At 35.8% G+C, this 19,026-nt stretch overlaps 1 long non-coding RNA gene across 1 annotated transcript in view; it reads right to left on the bottom strand.

Annotated features, from left to right (window-relative positions):
* The window catches only part of LOC128808946 (uncharacterized), an 83,430-nt gene extending 64,850 nt beyond the window's left edge, over window positions 1-18,580 (bottom strand). The window contains exon 1 of the long non-coding RNA XR_008437577.1: window positions 18,520-18,580. This is a non-coding gene — a long non-coding RNA (uncharacterized LOC128808946). The remainder of the gene's footprint in view (window positions 1-18,519) is intronic.
* Window positions 18,581-19,026: the final 446 nt, after the last annotated feature.

The following is a 19,026-nucleotide window of genomic DNA, read 5'->3' as shown; positions in this document are numbered from 1 at the left end:
AACTAGGGAAAGATATCTCACATACTCTCAGAACTAAATAATCCCTTTTATTCTTAGCTTCTCAGGCTCAAAGTCCTTCCAATGAAAAGCCTAACAATTGTTTCCTCTTTTGGGTCTAGAAAGAAAGAGCAAGTCACACCCTGAACCTGTGTAAATTACAGTGTAATTTCTTGTCAAATTTGATTTTCTACCATTTTATGATGTATTGCTGCCATGCAGAAAGGACAGGGAGAAATATGGACAAGTTTTCTAAATGGAAGCACAGTGCTAAGGAATGCAAGAAAAAGTTCCGGCTAATATAATTGTGCTTATTCTTATATCTCCCACTAATATTTATTTTTTCTTTAGTCCATCTCAAGAAATACTGCCCACCAGCCCACAGCCTTTGTCCTCACTGGAGTAAGTAACATGTAGTTCCTAATCTGATATCATTTACTTGTGGAAGCTCATTCAGTGTATCCTGAAGCCCAATGAAGATTTCTATCGACAGTGGTAGGCATTAGATTGATATGATTTGAGAGAAGAGAGAAGACATTTCATACAAACTACTGTAATAACGGAAAATTGAGATAACCAGAAACTGGACTGTTTCAAAGTACTGAGCAATATTCTCCATTCCTATGGCTGCGGCTAACATAGAGGGAGAAGCTGAAGACAGGGAGCTAAGAAAAGCAAAAATTGTCATGACTGACAAAAAAAAATAAGGATAAAAATAGACAACTACTGAAGAGAAACATGTTCTTGCTTTTCCAGAGTATTTTAAGACCTCAAGAAATGACACACCTGTTCATTGCTGCAAAGATTTTGTCCATGTTTGAGGACCATAATGATAGTCTGTGTGTGAATTATGAATTTTTTACAATAAAAGTTACCTTTTATAACTGATTTTTACAGTACCCAAAAAATTTGTCTTTGCCTATAAACTACTGCAAAAGCAATGAGAGAATTCTATATCATAAAGTACATCTTAATTTTTTTCCTGCTGAAGTAAAGTATTTTCCAAAAAATATTTTAATCAACTGTAGTCCCTTTTCAAGCTTATCAAACACAGTAACTCAGTAGAAGTAATAGTGCAGCTCAACGTAGATCATTCATGCATAATTTATATTTGTTCCTTTAAAAGGCAATGTTTTTACCTAAAAAATAAATAAAAATATAGAACTGATTTTTCAAAGTAATTTCACTTATTGCTTATGTATTTTTCTCTATACAAACAAGAAATGAGCCAATATTATTAGGTGAACAGACGTGGTAGCATATGAAAGGACCAGCCAACTGTCAATTAAATTGGGGAAATGATGAAGCAAACAATATTTGAAAATGCATTTCTTTGTACTATATATCTCACTTCAAGGCACTGAAAGGAAGGAGGGAATAGGAAACTGCTTAGATGATTTCCTATTCTTTAGTTTTCAATGCAATTTTCCTTTCTATAAAAGGACAATTGTACAAGGCTATAGATACCCTGTACCCTGACTTTAAGGGGATTTTTGACATGGTTTTGCATGATATAAGGTAGCAGGTTATAAATGGAATTACTAGGAGACACATGCAAAGCAATAGTTATCAACTCTCAAACCAGAAAGTCTCAAGGGCATCTGTCTTTTCTGGGTTTAGAAAAAGTCAAGGAAGTGTTATTAAGTCATTGGATGAAACTAGGCGTACATTTAGAAGATGTTCTATGCATCTGGAAAAGTCAAGGGCTGCAGTTAAGAGCTATTGTGAAAAACTGAAGAAATGCAGGGAAAAGCAAAATACAATTCAGTATTCTGCAGAACAAGGTCTGGGTTATGACTTCATGTTGGGATGCACAAACAAGTATTCTGTCACTATGTTACAAAAAAATAAACTTTCCAGTCTTCAGGCTCCAGAAAGTGATTTTTGTTTGTTATCACTGCCCCCAAGAAACATGTAAAAGACTAGACAGAGCCCAGAAGAGTTCAAGGAGATAATGATCAGATTAGGAGATTTAAACTGTTATGACAGAAATTATAGTACAACTTTTTTAGTTTAAAAAAGGAAAGGCTAAAAGACAGTGTAATATGTCCAGGTATGTAAAACATGCATGCAGATAACCTTTCAAATTAAGGGAGAGAAACCTATTTATATTCTCTAAATTAGCAATAAGGAAAAAAGTTTCAGCAAATTTAATTATTAGAATAATCTTTATAGAGGTGAGAATAGAAAAAAAAAATTGCTAGAATAGGTTGCATGGGAGAAACTGTGCAGTCACTATAGTTGAAGATTTTTTAGACTTTAGACCACCTTTAGCTATATGCTTGTACAGAGTCTTACAAAAACCAGCCTCATTTGCAGAAAAAAATTGCAGCCGCTCCATCAGTAAAGGTAAACACTGATGGATGCCAAGGGGAAAATTAAGCACATGACTAGGAAGGATGTGTGTGCTGAACAACCATCTCCTGACAGTTTAGTTTAATGATAAGTGGTTTCACATCACTGGGAGATATGAAACCATGTGTGTGTGTCTGGTAGTTCATGGATTAAATTGATCGTGTGCTTCTCCAGCTGAGAAGGATTACAACAAGAAAAGGTCATTGTGGAGAATTTAGCAACATACATTAGTGAGAGGAAGTAAGATTTCTGGTTTTTTTCCTGAGGTGACACTTATATATAAGTTTAACAGGTTTGAAACCACAGTTTATTCTCAATAAGGAGATACTTCTAGAGAAGCAAATTTTTTCTAAAGTCCATCCAGTATAATCTTTTTAAGCCAGCAGTAAAATGGCAGGCAAATGGATAGTCCATTAATCGGCTTTGTAGATCGCAACCAAAAAAACCTTAAGTTTGCCATCTCTGCTGCTCATTTCCTTCTCCATTTCCTCGTTTGCTCCTCCAGCTGTACAATGCATTGAATCACCTAAATTATGCTACTTGCACAACATGACATTCAGGTTGTAATTTGATACACAGGGTTTAGCCACAAAAAACAAGGTAAGCCGTGATTCCAGAAGTCAAGTGAGAGGACTGTGAATTGAATGTTGGAATTATTAGGAGTAATACCAAAATATGTTTCACAGAAACAATCAGATCATTTAATTGTAAAAGTCCCTCCTGGTCTCTCCCTGCTAATTTTTTTGAGCAGCTGTTGCACTCACAATCCCAGCTGTTATATCCCATAAGCAAAATCAGAACTAGTCAGAACTATTTTTCTGCTTTATTTCTTTCTACAGCACATTGTCTTTGCTATCATTGACTTTTTTATGGAATGTGCTAAATGATATTCTGGACCATTGACTTCCCATTGCATAGGTCAGAGTGATATGGTGGTTGTTTAATACCTCATGCAAATCTCCTGTTCCATTTTTTCTTCTATTGACCATCATATTACAATGCTGTGAAACATCAAAAGAGTCCTCTAATTTGGAAAGCAGCATGGCAGAAGTAATATATGGCAGGAAGCAGAAAAAAGTGCAAACTACAAACCAAAAAGTAATCCAGCTCTACCTCTATAGATACAGAAATGATTTACTCAGTTCTTACCTCTGTAGTGTAGAATCATAGAAAGGTTTGAGTTAGAAAGGACTGTTAAAGGCCATCTAGTCCAATCCCCTGCCATTAGCAGGGACATGTTCAGCTAGACCAGACTCAGAGCCCCATCCAACCTCACCTTGATTGTTTAAAGGAACAAGGCAACCTGTGCCACTGTTTGATGAGCTTCATTACAAAAAAATTCTTTCTTATATCTAGTCTGAATCTGTAAATCCTGATGAGTGAGTCTCACAACTGACAATTTGGCTAATTAAATAAAAGTTACATTTTTAAGAGAAAAGATTGTGATATCTTTTCAGTTTAAGAAATCGGGGTCAATTTGTAGTTGCTAGAAATGCAGCTCGGTCTTCACCTTTTTATTATGCCATTTACATGCCATGAATAAGCAATGCTAATAGACTTTCCATTTCCTGAAAAATTTTCTAGACTTTGAAAATCATTATTATAACTGAAATTTTGCTTTGCAGGAACAAATCATAGACAGTGAAAGCTACAAGATTATGAGAGTTTGATTGTAGATTGTGTTTCACAACCACTTCTACCCCCCCAAAATATCATTTACCTGCAGGTATTTTAAAATCCTGAAAGAAATCCTCTAAGTGATCCTTAATCCTACAATCCCATGACTCTTTTGTTACTATCTGAAAGTGAAAGCATGTGAAATGCAGGAAATTCTGAGAGAAAAAAAAAAAATTAGCATTAAAAAAATGAGAAGATAAGCTCCAAATAGAACACCCAAAATCAATATAAGAGTAGTTCACAAGCCAAGAACATGTAGAAGAACCATCACATACTGAGAGATATTAATGCAAAAGGAATTTAAAAATGAGGAATTTAGATGTAGTCAAAGATTACAATAGAGGTAGTAAGGATTACAATCCTAGATTTCCAAGCAGATTTAGAGCTTCAAGTTTGCCATCAAAAGCAGTAGCAGAGAAGGGTCATCTGAGAGTAACTTTCCTAAAGAAAATTTGAGATATCTTCCTCTGAGATGGGTGATAATTTAAAAAGCATTGTGGATTTTGCAACTATATACAAAACTAATCTAATAGTCATCTGTCTTGGACTGTAGCAACAGAGCGAAAATAAATGGAAAATCTGTGACTCATTGTCAGGAATTGAAGTACTTTTTTCTGGAGTAACAACTTGCAGGAGCACACATGAATAACTCATGAAACAGATAATGTAGCAAGGCCAAAATAACAGCACGCACGTCTCACCTCAAACAGCAAACGTGGATAGACAATACAACAATTGAGAAGGCTTAAATAGACACTCTAGTCTGAAAGGCCAGAGTTCATCTTTAGGAATATTTCTAGAGGGCAGAATCTGAGCTCAGATCTTAAAATCCAAATGGTCTCATCCTTAAGGGCACAGCTGAGGGAGGAGTCATTTTCAAACTTGAGCTTTAATAGGAATAGCAGCTAGTTGTATGGTCTTCACTAGCTCTCTTTTCAACTACTAAGTTGAAACAGAAACCAGCTAGTGAATGTGTCATAGCAGCCAATTCTGCATCTATTGATGGCTAAAGACAGAACACACCTTTCTTCCTCTGACCTGACACCTTTCTACAGGAGATATTACTATTAAAAGGCTACAGGCTTGGTCTAGCCAGAGTTTATTAAACAGCTGAAAGTCCAGTTTAAAGAAAAGGAAACACAAACCTCCACAAAGTCACCAATTTTCCTGTAAAAACACCTTAGCATGGCAGGAAAAGGACATTTAAACAATGTAAATTACATTTTAGTGTATGAATGAAGTCAATAGTATTGCTTGTTTTCCTTTCTTTAAACAGACATTGACTATGGGACTATTGAAAGCATTTCTATTGTACATATGAATACAACAGGACTTTCATGCTTAAAATATTTTTCCTTTTTTATGGTAAATGCTCTTGGACCAAGAACTAAGAAAGACAACGATTTAGCACTAAATAGTAAAATTGTTATTATATGTTATTTTATTGTTGAAAAAGAGAATGTTGAGAGTAAAACAAATGGATTCTAGTACACACAATTCTGATGACCTTTATAGTATACTTTTGATTCTGGAAAAATAGGATAAGATATTTTAGATAATGTGACTGTTTCTTATTCATCTGATTCATCTGAGATGAATTCTCATTCCTTTTTAGTTATTGCTGTTTCAGGGCTCTTTACTAGAGAGAGTTTTTTGTTAATGGTAGAAATATGTTCATAATTATTAGCAGGATCGATCCAGTAGGTCAAAGAGTTTCTACTTCCACATACTTGAAAGAATAATACAGTGCTATATAAGCTCAGACAAGCTGTTATTCTCATGACTGCTCTTCAGAGTAAGTGTATCCCATAGAGGCTGCAGACTTTGCTACACACATAAATTTTAATGAACCCTCTCATACTCGTACTGGTTAGTGTTTGGTAATAAAAATCCATATACAGCAGGGACTGTTCACAGGAGGAAAGTGAGGTTTAAGGAAGGAGTTAGAGACCCTTATGTTGACCCTCCACAGGCAAATCAACTTTTAGGAGAAAGCTGTAAGAAAAAGGGAGGCTTTCCTAACTTTCATCAAAGAATAGACATCAGCCAGGCTAAAGACAGATCAACCAAGCCTCTTTTGGGTTTGTGAAACTGAGGCTCAGTTTGTGAAACAAGAGCTCAATGGGAGCCCTGGTTGTGGCTCCATTCCAGGGTAATCACAATAGGGACTATATTTTATTTCTATGGATAGAGAAGTTGTATTACAACTTCCCAGAGGATGGGAAAAAAACACATTTCCTGTAAGAAATTGTAAGAATTTGCTAATAAACACTTCAGAGTAGTCATTAAGAAAAATACCACCACATCTGACTTTCTTTTTGTGCTGAGAGACATCTTGTTTGTAACAACTGAAACCAGCCTCTTCTGTTTAATTCATGAAATAACTTTAACAGAATCTGCCATCTGGATCACAATTAGATCCCTATGGAAATGGCCTATTATAATCTTAAATCACTATTTCTGTGCTATTTAAGAATGTTGCCATACTACTTGCCTGTAGTAACATTACTGAAATCTTTAGAGTAGGTACAAAGACAATTTTAATGTTTCTGAAGAATAATCACTATATAAGCAAGGAAAAATATGACCAGAACACTGTCTTCTTTTATGTCAGCAAAGTTTTAAAGGATAGAATTTCATTTACAGTCAAAGAAATCAAATTACATTTTCACCAGCTGCAAAGTTTTAGCTGCAGGAATTTCCATTGTTATATGAAGCCCTCAAATCAAAGTAGATTGTATTTGAGATGACTGCTCACTGATTTTTTTCTTTTTTTTTTTTTTCACTCTAATTTTGACTTTGCAGTAGAGCTGTTGTAAGCTAGTATCAGACACTGGCCTCTTTGTCTCACTGAGGTCTATATTCTCCATTCAGCATTCATTTTCTTACAGTAAAATAACTCAGATGAAACCAATCTTTCAAACCAGAGTCCGTGACTAGAGTCCCCGTGCTCAGAGGAGTATCTCAACTTACAGGACAGAAGGCTTACTAATAAGTGTTTGTACAAAAGGACATAATACTTGTCTCTGTATTGCCAGAGACAAACAAAAATTGCAGATGTATTACTGTAAATATCCTTATTACATGCCTCTAGCTATTGTTTCCTTTGTTAGGAAATAGAAATATTAAACAATCCAATGAGTTCTGGAATTAATAATTCAGAGAAAGAGAAGAAATCTTTCATAAATGGTTGTTCATTCCACTTACGCTCAATTCAGCAAAAGCTATGTTGAGAGCAGCTTCCTCCCCTTTCTGTGCACTGCCAGTTTCACTGGGTGGTGCACGAAAGGAGCAGAAGCCAAGCTAAACACACCTCATCCTCTCCAGGCACAACTAACACAGTGAGGAGAGGTGGTTTACTGGGAACATAGTAAGGATTGAGTTGTTTATGTTAGTGACCAATATTACCCATGTCATTTATTGTTACAGCAATGTGAAAACTAATCTTTACCATAGGAAATAAGATTTTTTTAGCTAGGATAATGCAGTCATATCTAAAATGTCTCCCAAAGTAAATGCCTCAGGAAAAAGATTAGGTATTTAAAGGATTTAATAACAGAGATCATGTGGAGAGTTTGAAAACCCTTGCCAGTCCTTTCTATAAAAGATGAAAATATCTGGGACAAATACAAAAGACAAAGTCAGAGAATCTGACACAGGAGAAATATGGTGGATCAAGTTGCAGAGAGCTGCAAAAAGGGCTGAAAGCATCCTTTTGTCAAACTTCATCTGAATAAGGAAAATGTACTAAATTTACTAAAGAGAATTTGAAAAGGGACTGGGCCTGGGTAGGTAGAAATACCTTGTTTATGCACCAGCTCATAAAAGATAGCCTAGGAATAATTCAGATACAAATGGGGTTTTGATCTTGCAGTGGAGTTCTGAAAATACCAGAGAGCGATTGGATGGCTGGTGTAGGAGTGGTGTGGCAGAGAAGAAGGAATGAATGATTGAATGTAAAATAATATAAAGCACATATTTTCATCCATGCCTTGTTTCATAACACAGTGACTCACTTCCCAAACTCCAAGACAGTTCAGTCTCTGGACTAAGCACTGCCTTATTATTTCTCTTAAATTAATGCATGCTATTCATAAGGATTTAAGTTATATGATACCTTTCCACCACCTTTTCAGTGATCTATGGAGTTTTCTCCATTTTAATGGCCTAAAACATTATGGAAATATGTATTTGGGCTAAAATGAAAACAACTACTTTCTATCCTAATAGCCTACATACGAAGAGTCTTTTAGACAATGCAGTCCTGTCTCTTTCCTACAGAAACTGGACATTAAATGACAAGACAAAAAAATTTAATTTAATATTTAAATTTGATCATTTTAATGCAACATAAGTGACTATGAACAAAACACATAGCACTGTGAAACACCAGGAAAAAATCATATCAGGATTTGAATTTTTCCCCTTTGCTGACCATATATAGAAAGGTTTGCTGTGGAGCTATGTTCAGCCTCTGGGTCTTCAGCAAGACTCTTCATCCAAGGCCTTAAAATAGAAAGTATTTTGACTTGCTGTAGGATATAAACATTGAACTCTCTGTATGACATACTTAATTTCAGTATTATGCTTAATACTTCGATATTTTTCACATTAGGTTTTCTCCCCCTAGAACAAATGGCTATTTTGGGATCAGGTGAAACCTCAATGAAGGTATAGGTAAGACAGCTACTTTTCACTTACCACAGATATCAGCAACAGTTAAACTTCTTTTTGGAGGTTAGTAGGAACAACTGGCTGCAACAGAAACACCACACAGGTTGTATGGAAGCACAGGTATCTGTGGTGCAGATTACAAATCTGCTGGTACACAGGTGTTTGTTTGTGTCTCTGGCAAGAGAATCACTGACGATGTGACCACCAAGAAAGCCATCAGAGGTTTTTGGCCACTCTGCTGAAAGACAATAGGCTTAGAGCTGGAAGTAAAAGAGCTAACTAGAGGTGTATGCATGCTTGACTATGAGGGCGACTATGCAGACATTAGGAGGGCAATTACCTCAGAGCAGGAGAACCTGCTGATGACTAATTTTTTCTGTATAAAAGAAAACAAAGAAAAACCACTCAAGATGCCATATGGCTGCTGATTTCTCTTAGGTGTAAGGATATACAGAAGCAAGAATATGAAGCAAGGAAGTGCAAAAAGATTATGAACATCCAGCACCTGCAAGCAAAGCAATGATGGAAAATAAGAGCAGGTACAAGAAAGAATCAAAGGGCAAAACGAAGAGGAAGCCTTTCTGCTTTCCATGCCCCATAGTTTTTCCATTTCTTGCCCCTTTGCAATCACATATTCCCCCCACTTTATGCAGGAAGCTACTTTAGTTATTAAAATTCAGCTTTGGAAAGTGAGATTCAAAATAAGAGCCATCTGTGTCAAATGCAGAGGATGCAGAAAGTCCCTCTCCCAGAACATAAATATGTTTACTTTCTCACAAATATAGTATGTTTTAATTTAAAAACTGGGAATGTTGCAAAAAGCATTGTGGAAGTCACTTTTCCAACTATAGCAAGGCATATAGGAAAAAAGAGTATATAAATTAAATTTTGTATACATATACTGTGTAATATGTTTAATAGGCAATCCTCATTTTGGTGGGTAAACAATACTTTGTTTTTAATCTTCTTATCACAAAAGTACATTATTAGCAGGTATCAACTAAAAATAGATACTCCAGAAAGAATATAAACTATATCAGTTTATTGGTAATAATTTCCATAACTCATGGAGTTTTAGAATTCTCAATCATTTTTTTAACAATTTTTTCTTGATCAGCTTGATCAGCTATTGCCATATTTTTACTAATCTGTTATGTTTCTTCAACACTTGTAAAGTTTTCTAAATGAGTAAGTTAAAAGCAGAACTATGCTAACAGCTAATTGAAGCTTTTTAAGAATTTTAGCAAACCTGAATTTATTTGCCTTAGTATTCTATATAATTTATTTAGTAGATCAGAAAATAATAGGCATTAATGTTCCACCTTGAATGTCAATAATTTTAAAACACAGTTGTCTTATTGTCACTGAATAGTCTGAGATCTGCATACTGAAGATATCTTCTTCTAAGTGAGATGAAGGGATATTAAATCTTTCATTAACATATTTTTCTGTGCTCTCTTTTTTGATAATTTTGGCCAAATTACAAAATAAGCAATCCTATTATATGCACTTTAACAAGCTTCCGTCTAAAATTTTCCATTCTAAAAAAACAACCACAGTCTTTGTTTTATTCCAACTCATACTGGAATTATTAATGCATTCCTTTTTTCTGGCCATTTCCAGAATCATCCTTGGAAACCAAAGTATTGGAGAGCTACATTTATTTTCATTTGTAAGTGAACTTTATGGTAATTTTTCTTCAGTGAATTCCTGACTCTACATCTCTGCCTGTCATTGTGTTTAATTGTATTAATTATTAACACAAAGATTGAAGGAAATTTCTACTTCTCAGGCTTTCTTCTTCAGAAACTAATAAAGAATTCAAGGACCTTTTTTGAGGACTACAGAAATCTTTGGAAAAGCACTTTTAAAAGCAATAATATTTTTAAGATAAAGGCAGAAAGGGAAAATCAATTTCTAAAATGGTAACATTTCCCTTATGGAAAGAATCCAAAATTAGTAAGCTGGTGTAGCTTCAGAAAGTAGGTTAAAAATACTTTCAGGCTTTTTACTCCTTGCATTTATTAATCCCTATGAAGTTAATGCATTTGCATGGAGACTTCTACAAAATCACAGAATCTGAACTGTTTGATTTAAGTTGAATAAATGTATTTTATTTGTTGAAATGGATCCATTAAAATTTTCTACTTTTATTGCTTAAGGAATTTCTTCTCTCCCAGTTTAAAACAGCCATGACAAAAATAAAAACACCATGAATATGCTGCCAGTGACAGCAAGTACAGAAACAAGAGAACTGACATTGATTATTTTCTCACTCTGCCACCAGGCCTGCTTACACACAAACAGTGGTGTATGGACATCAGTAGATTAACCATGAAGGGGTGAATACGGTGGAGTTGCATATGTTTGGTTAGAAAAGTTCTCATTTTTGCCATCATTTAAAATTGTGTTGTTAAAGTCAGTCCACCAAACAATTCCAATAGTAGTTCAATCCTCCTTTTTTTTCCTTATTACAGTTCTTACATCGAAGGACTCCTTGCTTTGGAGAATCTCATATTTCACTCCAGTAACATACTTTATGCAGTATATATATTTATGCCTCAATTTTTTTATATTAACCAACTTAGGATGAGGTTAAACCCCTTTATGGAAACTCCAGATACGACACTTGACTGGTCATAGATTAAATATATAACAAAACTGACAAAATTGCAAGGCAAAAAAAATCCATTTGTATTAAAAAAAAAATCAAATACATCTTTTAGATGTATTTTTCTCCCAATTATATTGCTTCTCAACATATTGGAACAACATGGACCTTGAGTTCATCTCCAGCCCAGGCTTGGTTAAACCAGATTGTGAGATTTAACAAGTTGAATTTAACTACAGAAAAAAAAAATCTTGGTCTATAACTAGAGTTTGTAGAGCTTATGTTTTAATTAGAGTTCTTTTAGAGTTTCTAGTGGCTACAGTGGCAGATTTAATTAATTCAAATTCACCTAAAAGTAGCATAATGCCAGATTGTGTCTGAAGAAACCTGGATGATCAGTCAGAAATCTTTAAATTGTCAGTTGCCTTAGCTCTGTTCAAAGAGATGACAGACATAACACCACCACATGAATGCCACCAGAGAGAGCACTCAACAGCTGAGAGGAAAAGGAAAGCAGCAACCCATCTTTGTCACTTTGAAGGGCTTAGTTGTAGATAGGATGCATAGAAAAATACTAGTACATGTATACACTCTGACCCCTGTGCAGAATGGACCTGAATTAATACTCACTGTAATTTTCAGGGTTTAGTATTGCTGGCATAATATTTAGAACAAATATCACTACAATAAAGACAAGTTAATTTCTTGAGTAGACTCTTATGAAAGAGACTCAATTCATCTTCTTTTAGGAGGTATTTGGTATACTCCAAGCTTGGGGTATAGGAAGGTCATTCCAGCATTTAGATAGGATTTGCTTTCACTTCCATTTTTGTTCTAATATTTGTGATTATCAGTGCCACACAGGGAGAAAAAAAAGGCATCAATTACACAGGAAATTATTCCAAAAAGCAGACAAAGCAGAATAGAAATTATCATCATTCCCAATAATATTCCTTAAATGTTTGGCAGGAAGGACAAGTTCTTTTCACAAGAAAAATGTGGACAGTAACACCTTTCATAAGGAATGTCATAAACTTCCCTGAATCCTCAAGAGACAGAACTAACCTAATATTCACCTTCTGCAATGAGTTTGGAAGTGACAGCCCTATTAGCAAACTAATTAGCAATCCGTTTTACATAGCTAAATTAATTTTCATGGCTTAATTATAAACCCTTTATGAACCTAAAACTTTCAGATGCTCCATTTTTAATAAGAAATGTTAGCTTAAAATTCATCATAGTGAACTACTAATTTAAATTTCTACAGTGAGTGATGCATAAAAATATATTAATGACTATATTACCATATTCCTTTTAAATAATAAAATACCAACCACATGCATTCTTCATTGCTTTTATATTACAGTGCAAATACAACTGTACTTTAATACAAGTACGCAATTAAATTTTTGCAAGTGCACATTGCTCTGGAATTGGCTTGTAATAAGATATGACTGGATTGTCAGGATATTACTTTCAATAGTGCAAGCATTGCTCATTCAGCACAATCTCCTGAGGGATATGTCCAGCTAGAAACTAATGTAGACAAGTCAGAGAAGACCTGTAAAGCCAAGTAGTTGGTGATAAGGATTTAATGCCCACACTATACTTATTCCAGCAGTGGTGGGGTTTGGTTTCTAAACTTTGGGATAACTCTAGCTTGGCCTGACTGAATGAAAATGTGCACCTGAAGCTGCACCTTGACCACATCTTCCAGATTAGTTTAATCCAAAAGAAAGCCAAAAGGGATACTGAAAGGATCAACTAGAACGGCTTCAAAATGCAAACCAAGGCATAAATTGGAAATGAGCAGATTTGCCTCAAAACAAGCTCTTAAATTGGACACACCCTTGAGATCAACAAATTGACCTTTTTTCCCAGAGACTCTTTGTTGAAATCTGATAATAAAATGCAAATTTCACACTTGTTACTGCTGAAATCAAAATCTCTGAAACCTCTGAGGACACCAATTGCTCTGTAGAATCAAATAATCAAACCATTCTTATCTATAAACTTTGATCTAGAAAAGGATTTGACTTCATCTGAAGGGGGGGAAAAACCAACAGACAGAACCCTCAACCTCTTATAGACTCTTAAACTAATGAGTAGTAAAAGACTCCATTTCAAGACAGAAATTCCAACAGTATGGGAGCACAAAATGCCCACTGAAATTGCCTCTTGCATATCACTGTCATCTTATGAAGAAAGTTATCTCTGTGATGGTGTTTCCTAATTCACTCTAAAAGAACCAAGACCTTCATGGCTGGCAATGGAGAATTTAGATAAGGTATAGGTCAGACTGCCTGGAAGAAGGAAGGAGGAAAATGTGCTGAAATAACAGTGACAAAAAGTGCACAAAGAGACAAAAGGCACAAGAAAATGCAAAGAAAATAGACCATGGAATGCCCAGGTCAATTAACCCAGTGGGTCAAAAATAAAGATAGATCTGGCCTTGGTCCATTTCCTCCCTCAGTACTCCCGACTGAGCCAACAAGAAGAGCCCATAGACTTTCCATTTGTTTCACTACCATCTGGCAACCAGACCCTTCTCCTTTGACTATCCCTTAGAGTCAAAACAGACAGCTCTATCTACAGCCTCTTCTGGGCTCTCTGCTCCTTCTCTGTGGGAGGCCAACTAGGTCCTCCAAGAGAACTCCTATCAAAGCTGAGGTACCATTTCATTCTTACAGATGGCATGGTTAGAGCCATGATAGATTTGATACACAGCTCTGGAAAGCCCTGAAGTCTTTGGACAGCTTGGGGAGATGTTTATTTCAAATGTCGTTCAGCATTTCTTTTCCTTTGCCCGCTCTTGTTGGCTCAAGACTGCCAACACAGTTCAGAAGACTCAGACAGGTAAGAGACATTGTTTCCTTACAGTTGCCTAGGAATGTATCAAGGAAAGACATTGGTCCATAGTCTTCAAGGAAATACATGAATACAATAGATCCCCTGTTCTCAACTCAAATAACAGCCTGATGCTGGGTGAAGAATACTCCTTTAGGACAGTCAGCTGTGCTATGACCCAGTCTGTCACCAGTGCAGAGTAAGGTACACTCTTCTAGCTAGCCCAGGCATTCACAGACTGCTGTGTGCATATCCCATTCTTCACCCCCAACAGCAAACTACAGCTGTCCACTCTTTGATCCATACAGCAGTCTTCTGCCCCCATCAGAGCCTTCATCCCTGTTTAGAAAGCTTTTTTTACTGTCATTAGAAGAAAAACTTTTTTCTTCCTTCTTTTTCTACGCTGAAAAATGGCCACTTGTTTGCGGGCCACAGAGAAAAACTTACAAATTTCAGTTGATGATTCCATGAAATCAGCAAAAGATTTTGAAGATTTCAAAATCTGCTGCCTGTGAACTACATGTAAGAAAAATCTGATTTTGTAATCTTAGTCCTCAAAAGTTGTGTTTTGGAAAAATGAGCACTATAATACAAGTCTTCTTTCACACTAGAAAAATTTGACTTTCCTCTCTCAGTCAGCTTCCTCAGTTAGAAATCTGTTATATATGAAATTGCACATATGAATGTTCCAATATTAGTATTTCACTTGTGGTTTTTCACCTCCTAATTTATAACTTAGAGAAAGTTAGAATTTTGTATAATATTTTGCAGTTACTTATTAATTCCTTAACAGGTCAATGTTTCAATCAACAGTTTTGTATTCTTTAGCAGCCAACAAAAACCACAAAAGTTTAATATTCCTGAAAGGTTACTCTGATATTTCAGAGTGGAATGTAGAATTCTGTATTTTCGTAAACTCTAATTATTCACACAGCCTTAAAGATCTTGACCTTTTCAAGTGGATCTAGGTTTTCTGCTGGAGTGACCCTAGATTTCTCTCTCACTGGGTTAAGACAAGTAACAGAGGTCACTGACATGCAAGTGCATCTTGATGAGCCTGAGAGGCAAAGTTAAGAGCTGAATTTAAACTCTGTCCTAACCAAGGTTTCCCCCTTTGCTGTGAAGAATGTGAAAACCATTCTAATAGAGACCATTAAAAAAGCAGAAATGCTGACAGTAAAATTAACTTCGATGTAATTTTGTAACCCTGTTATTTCCCACCATGTCATAAAAATATAAAACTGAAAAACTGATCTGAGAGTCTTACAGCTGCTATGAATACATGGCTGTGGCAATGATGTGTTTCTTTCCTGATGAACTAGCAATATAAATATATCTGTTATTTACAAGTATGTTGCTTCATCTATCAAGGCTGCACAGAACAGACTGCACTACGTAGGTAAGTGAAGCATGGCAGAGAGTGATAAAAATGAAAAATTACTCCCACTTCAGTTATGCTAATTCTGAGCCATGTTTACAATGTTTACAACCCCTTTTAAAGTAATGCCTCCAAGAATAGAGCTTTAATGAAAACTGCATCATAATATTCAAATTAAAATATTCCTTTTCTACTTATTTCACTCAAAAAAGGGAATTCAAAAAAAAAGGAATCCAAATTTAAAAAAAAAAAAAAAGAGAGAGAGAGAAAAAATAAAAGCTCAAAGGATTTTAAATGCCCAAGTCAATAATATAAAGTACTAATTTATGTGGGAAGAAAAGGCCTGCACTATTACAAAGCCTTATTTCTGTGACACCAGCTGTATAATGAGAATGGCTCTTTGAAGTCAGGACTACCAGTGAAAATCATTTGATAATTACCCAACAATGGGACGCAATAACTTTCAATATTTCCTTGCATTTAGCCCCTTCAGATCCCTGTATAGTAGTGGAGGGCAATTTAAAGTAGGAGGCTGATTGAAATGCTTTTGAAAATTGCCTAGGGAAGCTTAGGCAGGTTCTTTTACAATAAGAACAATAGTCCAACATCTTTCATGCCAGGGTTTGGCAGCATGGATAACCCCAGGCTTTCCCCAGGTATACTTGTGGGGTAATTGTCAATAGGTGGAAGCAGCTGCCATCTGAAACATCCTTGATTTAACTAAGGAAGCAGAGACCAAGATTTGTGCCAAAAGCAAACCTTCCAGGACAGTAGCATATGTAGAATATGAAGAATAGTAGAATATGGAGAATAGTAGAATATGTAGAAGATGATGTTCTGTCCTCACAGTTCATGATGCCATAGGGGGAAAGGTGTTAAAAGCTAGGCTTCACAGCAAGCCTTCCCTGCAAGCACTGCTCCTGTGGTTGCAATAGATAGATGGTTACAGAAACAGATTACTTCTTGGTCTTTGGTGGATTTTCCCTTCACCAAGAAGACTTGTGTCTGCCTCCACCCTCCTGGGATTAATGAATGGTGTCAGCTCCACGCAGGGAGGAATAATAGCTCTAAAGGGCCAGTGTGCTTCCGTTCTGCCAAAGGCCAGGGCAAAATCAGAGCTGGAGGGCCTCTGTACTTCTGCTATGATGCAACACACTCAGAAACTGAACCATTCCTTTACATGGAAATTCAGTATCTATCCTATTTTCCCCTGGCTGTAATGACAAATATTTGCCCCTTTTATGAGACTGAGATAAACTTCCTTCAGACCAGGTGACAGGCAGACACTGAGGTATGTAATCTGCTCCTGCCCTTTGGCCCAAGAGAGAAGGACGTGAAGCTGAGGGAGCGTTTTCTGTGGGGTTCGTCTGTCGTGTGATGAGAAAGGCATGAGTGGATTTCTGACAAAACAATTGAAAAAGGGGTTGCTATATTTGCTGTCTACAGGTACATACTCTGCTCCTGCAATTTTCTCTAACTTTATGATTCTGTCCCAGTTGTGTTAACAAAATATTTCACTACTGTAATTTAGAAAAATTTTCTGACTCGTAAGGAAATACTTGTGGGCTTCACCAACTTTCCCACACTTACCAGAAGGGGCTTGAGTTTATTACATTACTTTCTTGTGCAATCCAGAGATCTTGCATTCAGGCAGGTTTTCCAAACCCAGCAGATGGGTGACATTTTGGGGAAGAAAATGTGGATTCAATGTAGAAGACTTAAATGGGGGGAGGAAGAGGATATATTACATCCCTTTTAGTATTTGTTTTATTCATACTCGTTTTTAAGGTACAATATATTTTTTATTGCTTGCTTTAAATCTGGGGAGGAAGCAGACTTTACAGACAGCAAAGCTTTGTGGAGTAATCCAAATTCCACTGCGATTTGGCATGTGGAATGTAGCATATCTTTTAAAACATACAGAATATCTTTTAAAGATACTGATTTTTTTACTATTCTCCATAAGTTCACTCACCTAGGAATTAGGCCTCATGCTTTTACCATTCCTGGGTTCTCTTCTTAAATCAGTCCCTAGGATTCAGTGCATACTGAATACAAAAACTGTATTTTCCATCCAGAACACAAAAAGTGATAATCAAGAAAAATTTTATTCTTACCTAAGAAGTTATTTTTATCATTATCATATTGATTTAAAATCAATTATATGAGAAAAAAGTTGTAAAAAAACTTTTCATATGGATCCCTTTTCTAAAGCTGCTACTACAAATGAAGTTCATGTAAGTAACTCCAGATTGGCCAGGTTTCAGCTGAAAAGTCACCTTTTCTTTAAACCAATCACTGTGCTTTTTCTGTTGTTGGCTTTGGTCTTTCTGTTTAAGCCAGATCTTTGGAGGAGATCTAGACAAAATCTGCAGTGTTTGTTGTCCTTACTCTGATGACTTCTCTGGACAATAGATCAGAAGACAAAAAGTACTCAAGGTTGTTGCTTAACAATTCTCAGGTCTCAATAAACATTTCATAGAGTCTTGAATATCTCCTTCACTATGCAAGTATTTCAATTCAATCTAATATTCACTTTGTATTAAGCAGAGGATCCCAGTGACAAATAATAACAATTCCATAGGAAGAAAAAGAACCAAAAACAGGCACTGAAGAAGCAGAATTTAATTACTTGTTTTGAAGGTATTTGACATACAGGATATATTTCATACCAATGCAATCCATAATTATTTGCAAGATCTATTAAATTTAGTAAATTTAGTAGATCTGTTATTACAAATAAGTTTCCTTTTGGAATATCCCATCTGAACCACTCTGCCTACATAATTTTTAGACTCTGCCATTACAAATTTTGCTTCAATTACATAAAAAACTAAGATTAAAATATAGTTTATTTCATTGTTTACTCTGTACAAAATTAAGATGTGAAGTATATTACAGTGGTTGGGGTCATGAAAGCTTTAGTGTACTGTCAAACGTTCCCATTCTTCAGAGACATCCCGTGCTTCAATAAACCCACCTGTACCGACAATGCCTTGAAAACTGTTGTCCATACAGAATGTCAGCACCACCTCTCAGTGAGTTGGCAGTAACCTCTTGTCACCCTCACTTCTCTTGGCTTCATAGACTGACAACAGCAGTTGAGTTGGACCTGGGTTGAGGCAATAGGCAGAGGTCACAAACAATGAACATGACACACCTCAGCTGTCTAAGTGAATTAAAAAGCTTCAAACATGCATCTGGTTGTTATGGTAACCATGCACTAATTAAAAAATCCTTTTAATATACTTTTAACATAATGTCTCCTATGATATTCACATGGTTTTCCCCTTCATGACACCCTCCAAGAACAGTTATACATAGTTGCTTTCACATATTTTTAATTGAGGACAATAAAACATATAAATCATATTTTCAAAACACAATAAAAAACCTCTCAGGCATAATTACAAATTATGTTCAATTTGTTACATCAAAATCTGGCAAGGATTTATGGCATAAAACCCAAATTTCTCCAGCCTGTGTT

The sequence above is a fragment of the Vidua macroura genome, chromosome 6, assembly GCF_024509145.1.
Source record: "Vidua macroura isolate BioBank_ID:100142 chromosome 6, ASM2450914v1, whole genome shotgun sequence".
Classification (NCBI taxonomy): Eukaryota; Metazoa; Chordata; class Aves; order Passeriformes; family Viduidae; genus Vidua; species Vidua macroura.
Note: the sequence above shows the minus strand (reverse complement) of the source record. Positions and strands in the feature narration are given on the sequence as shown.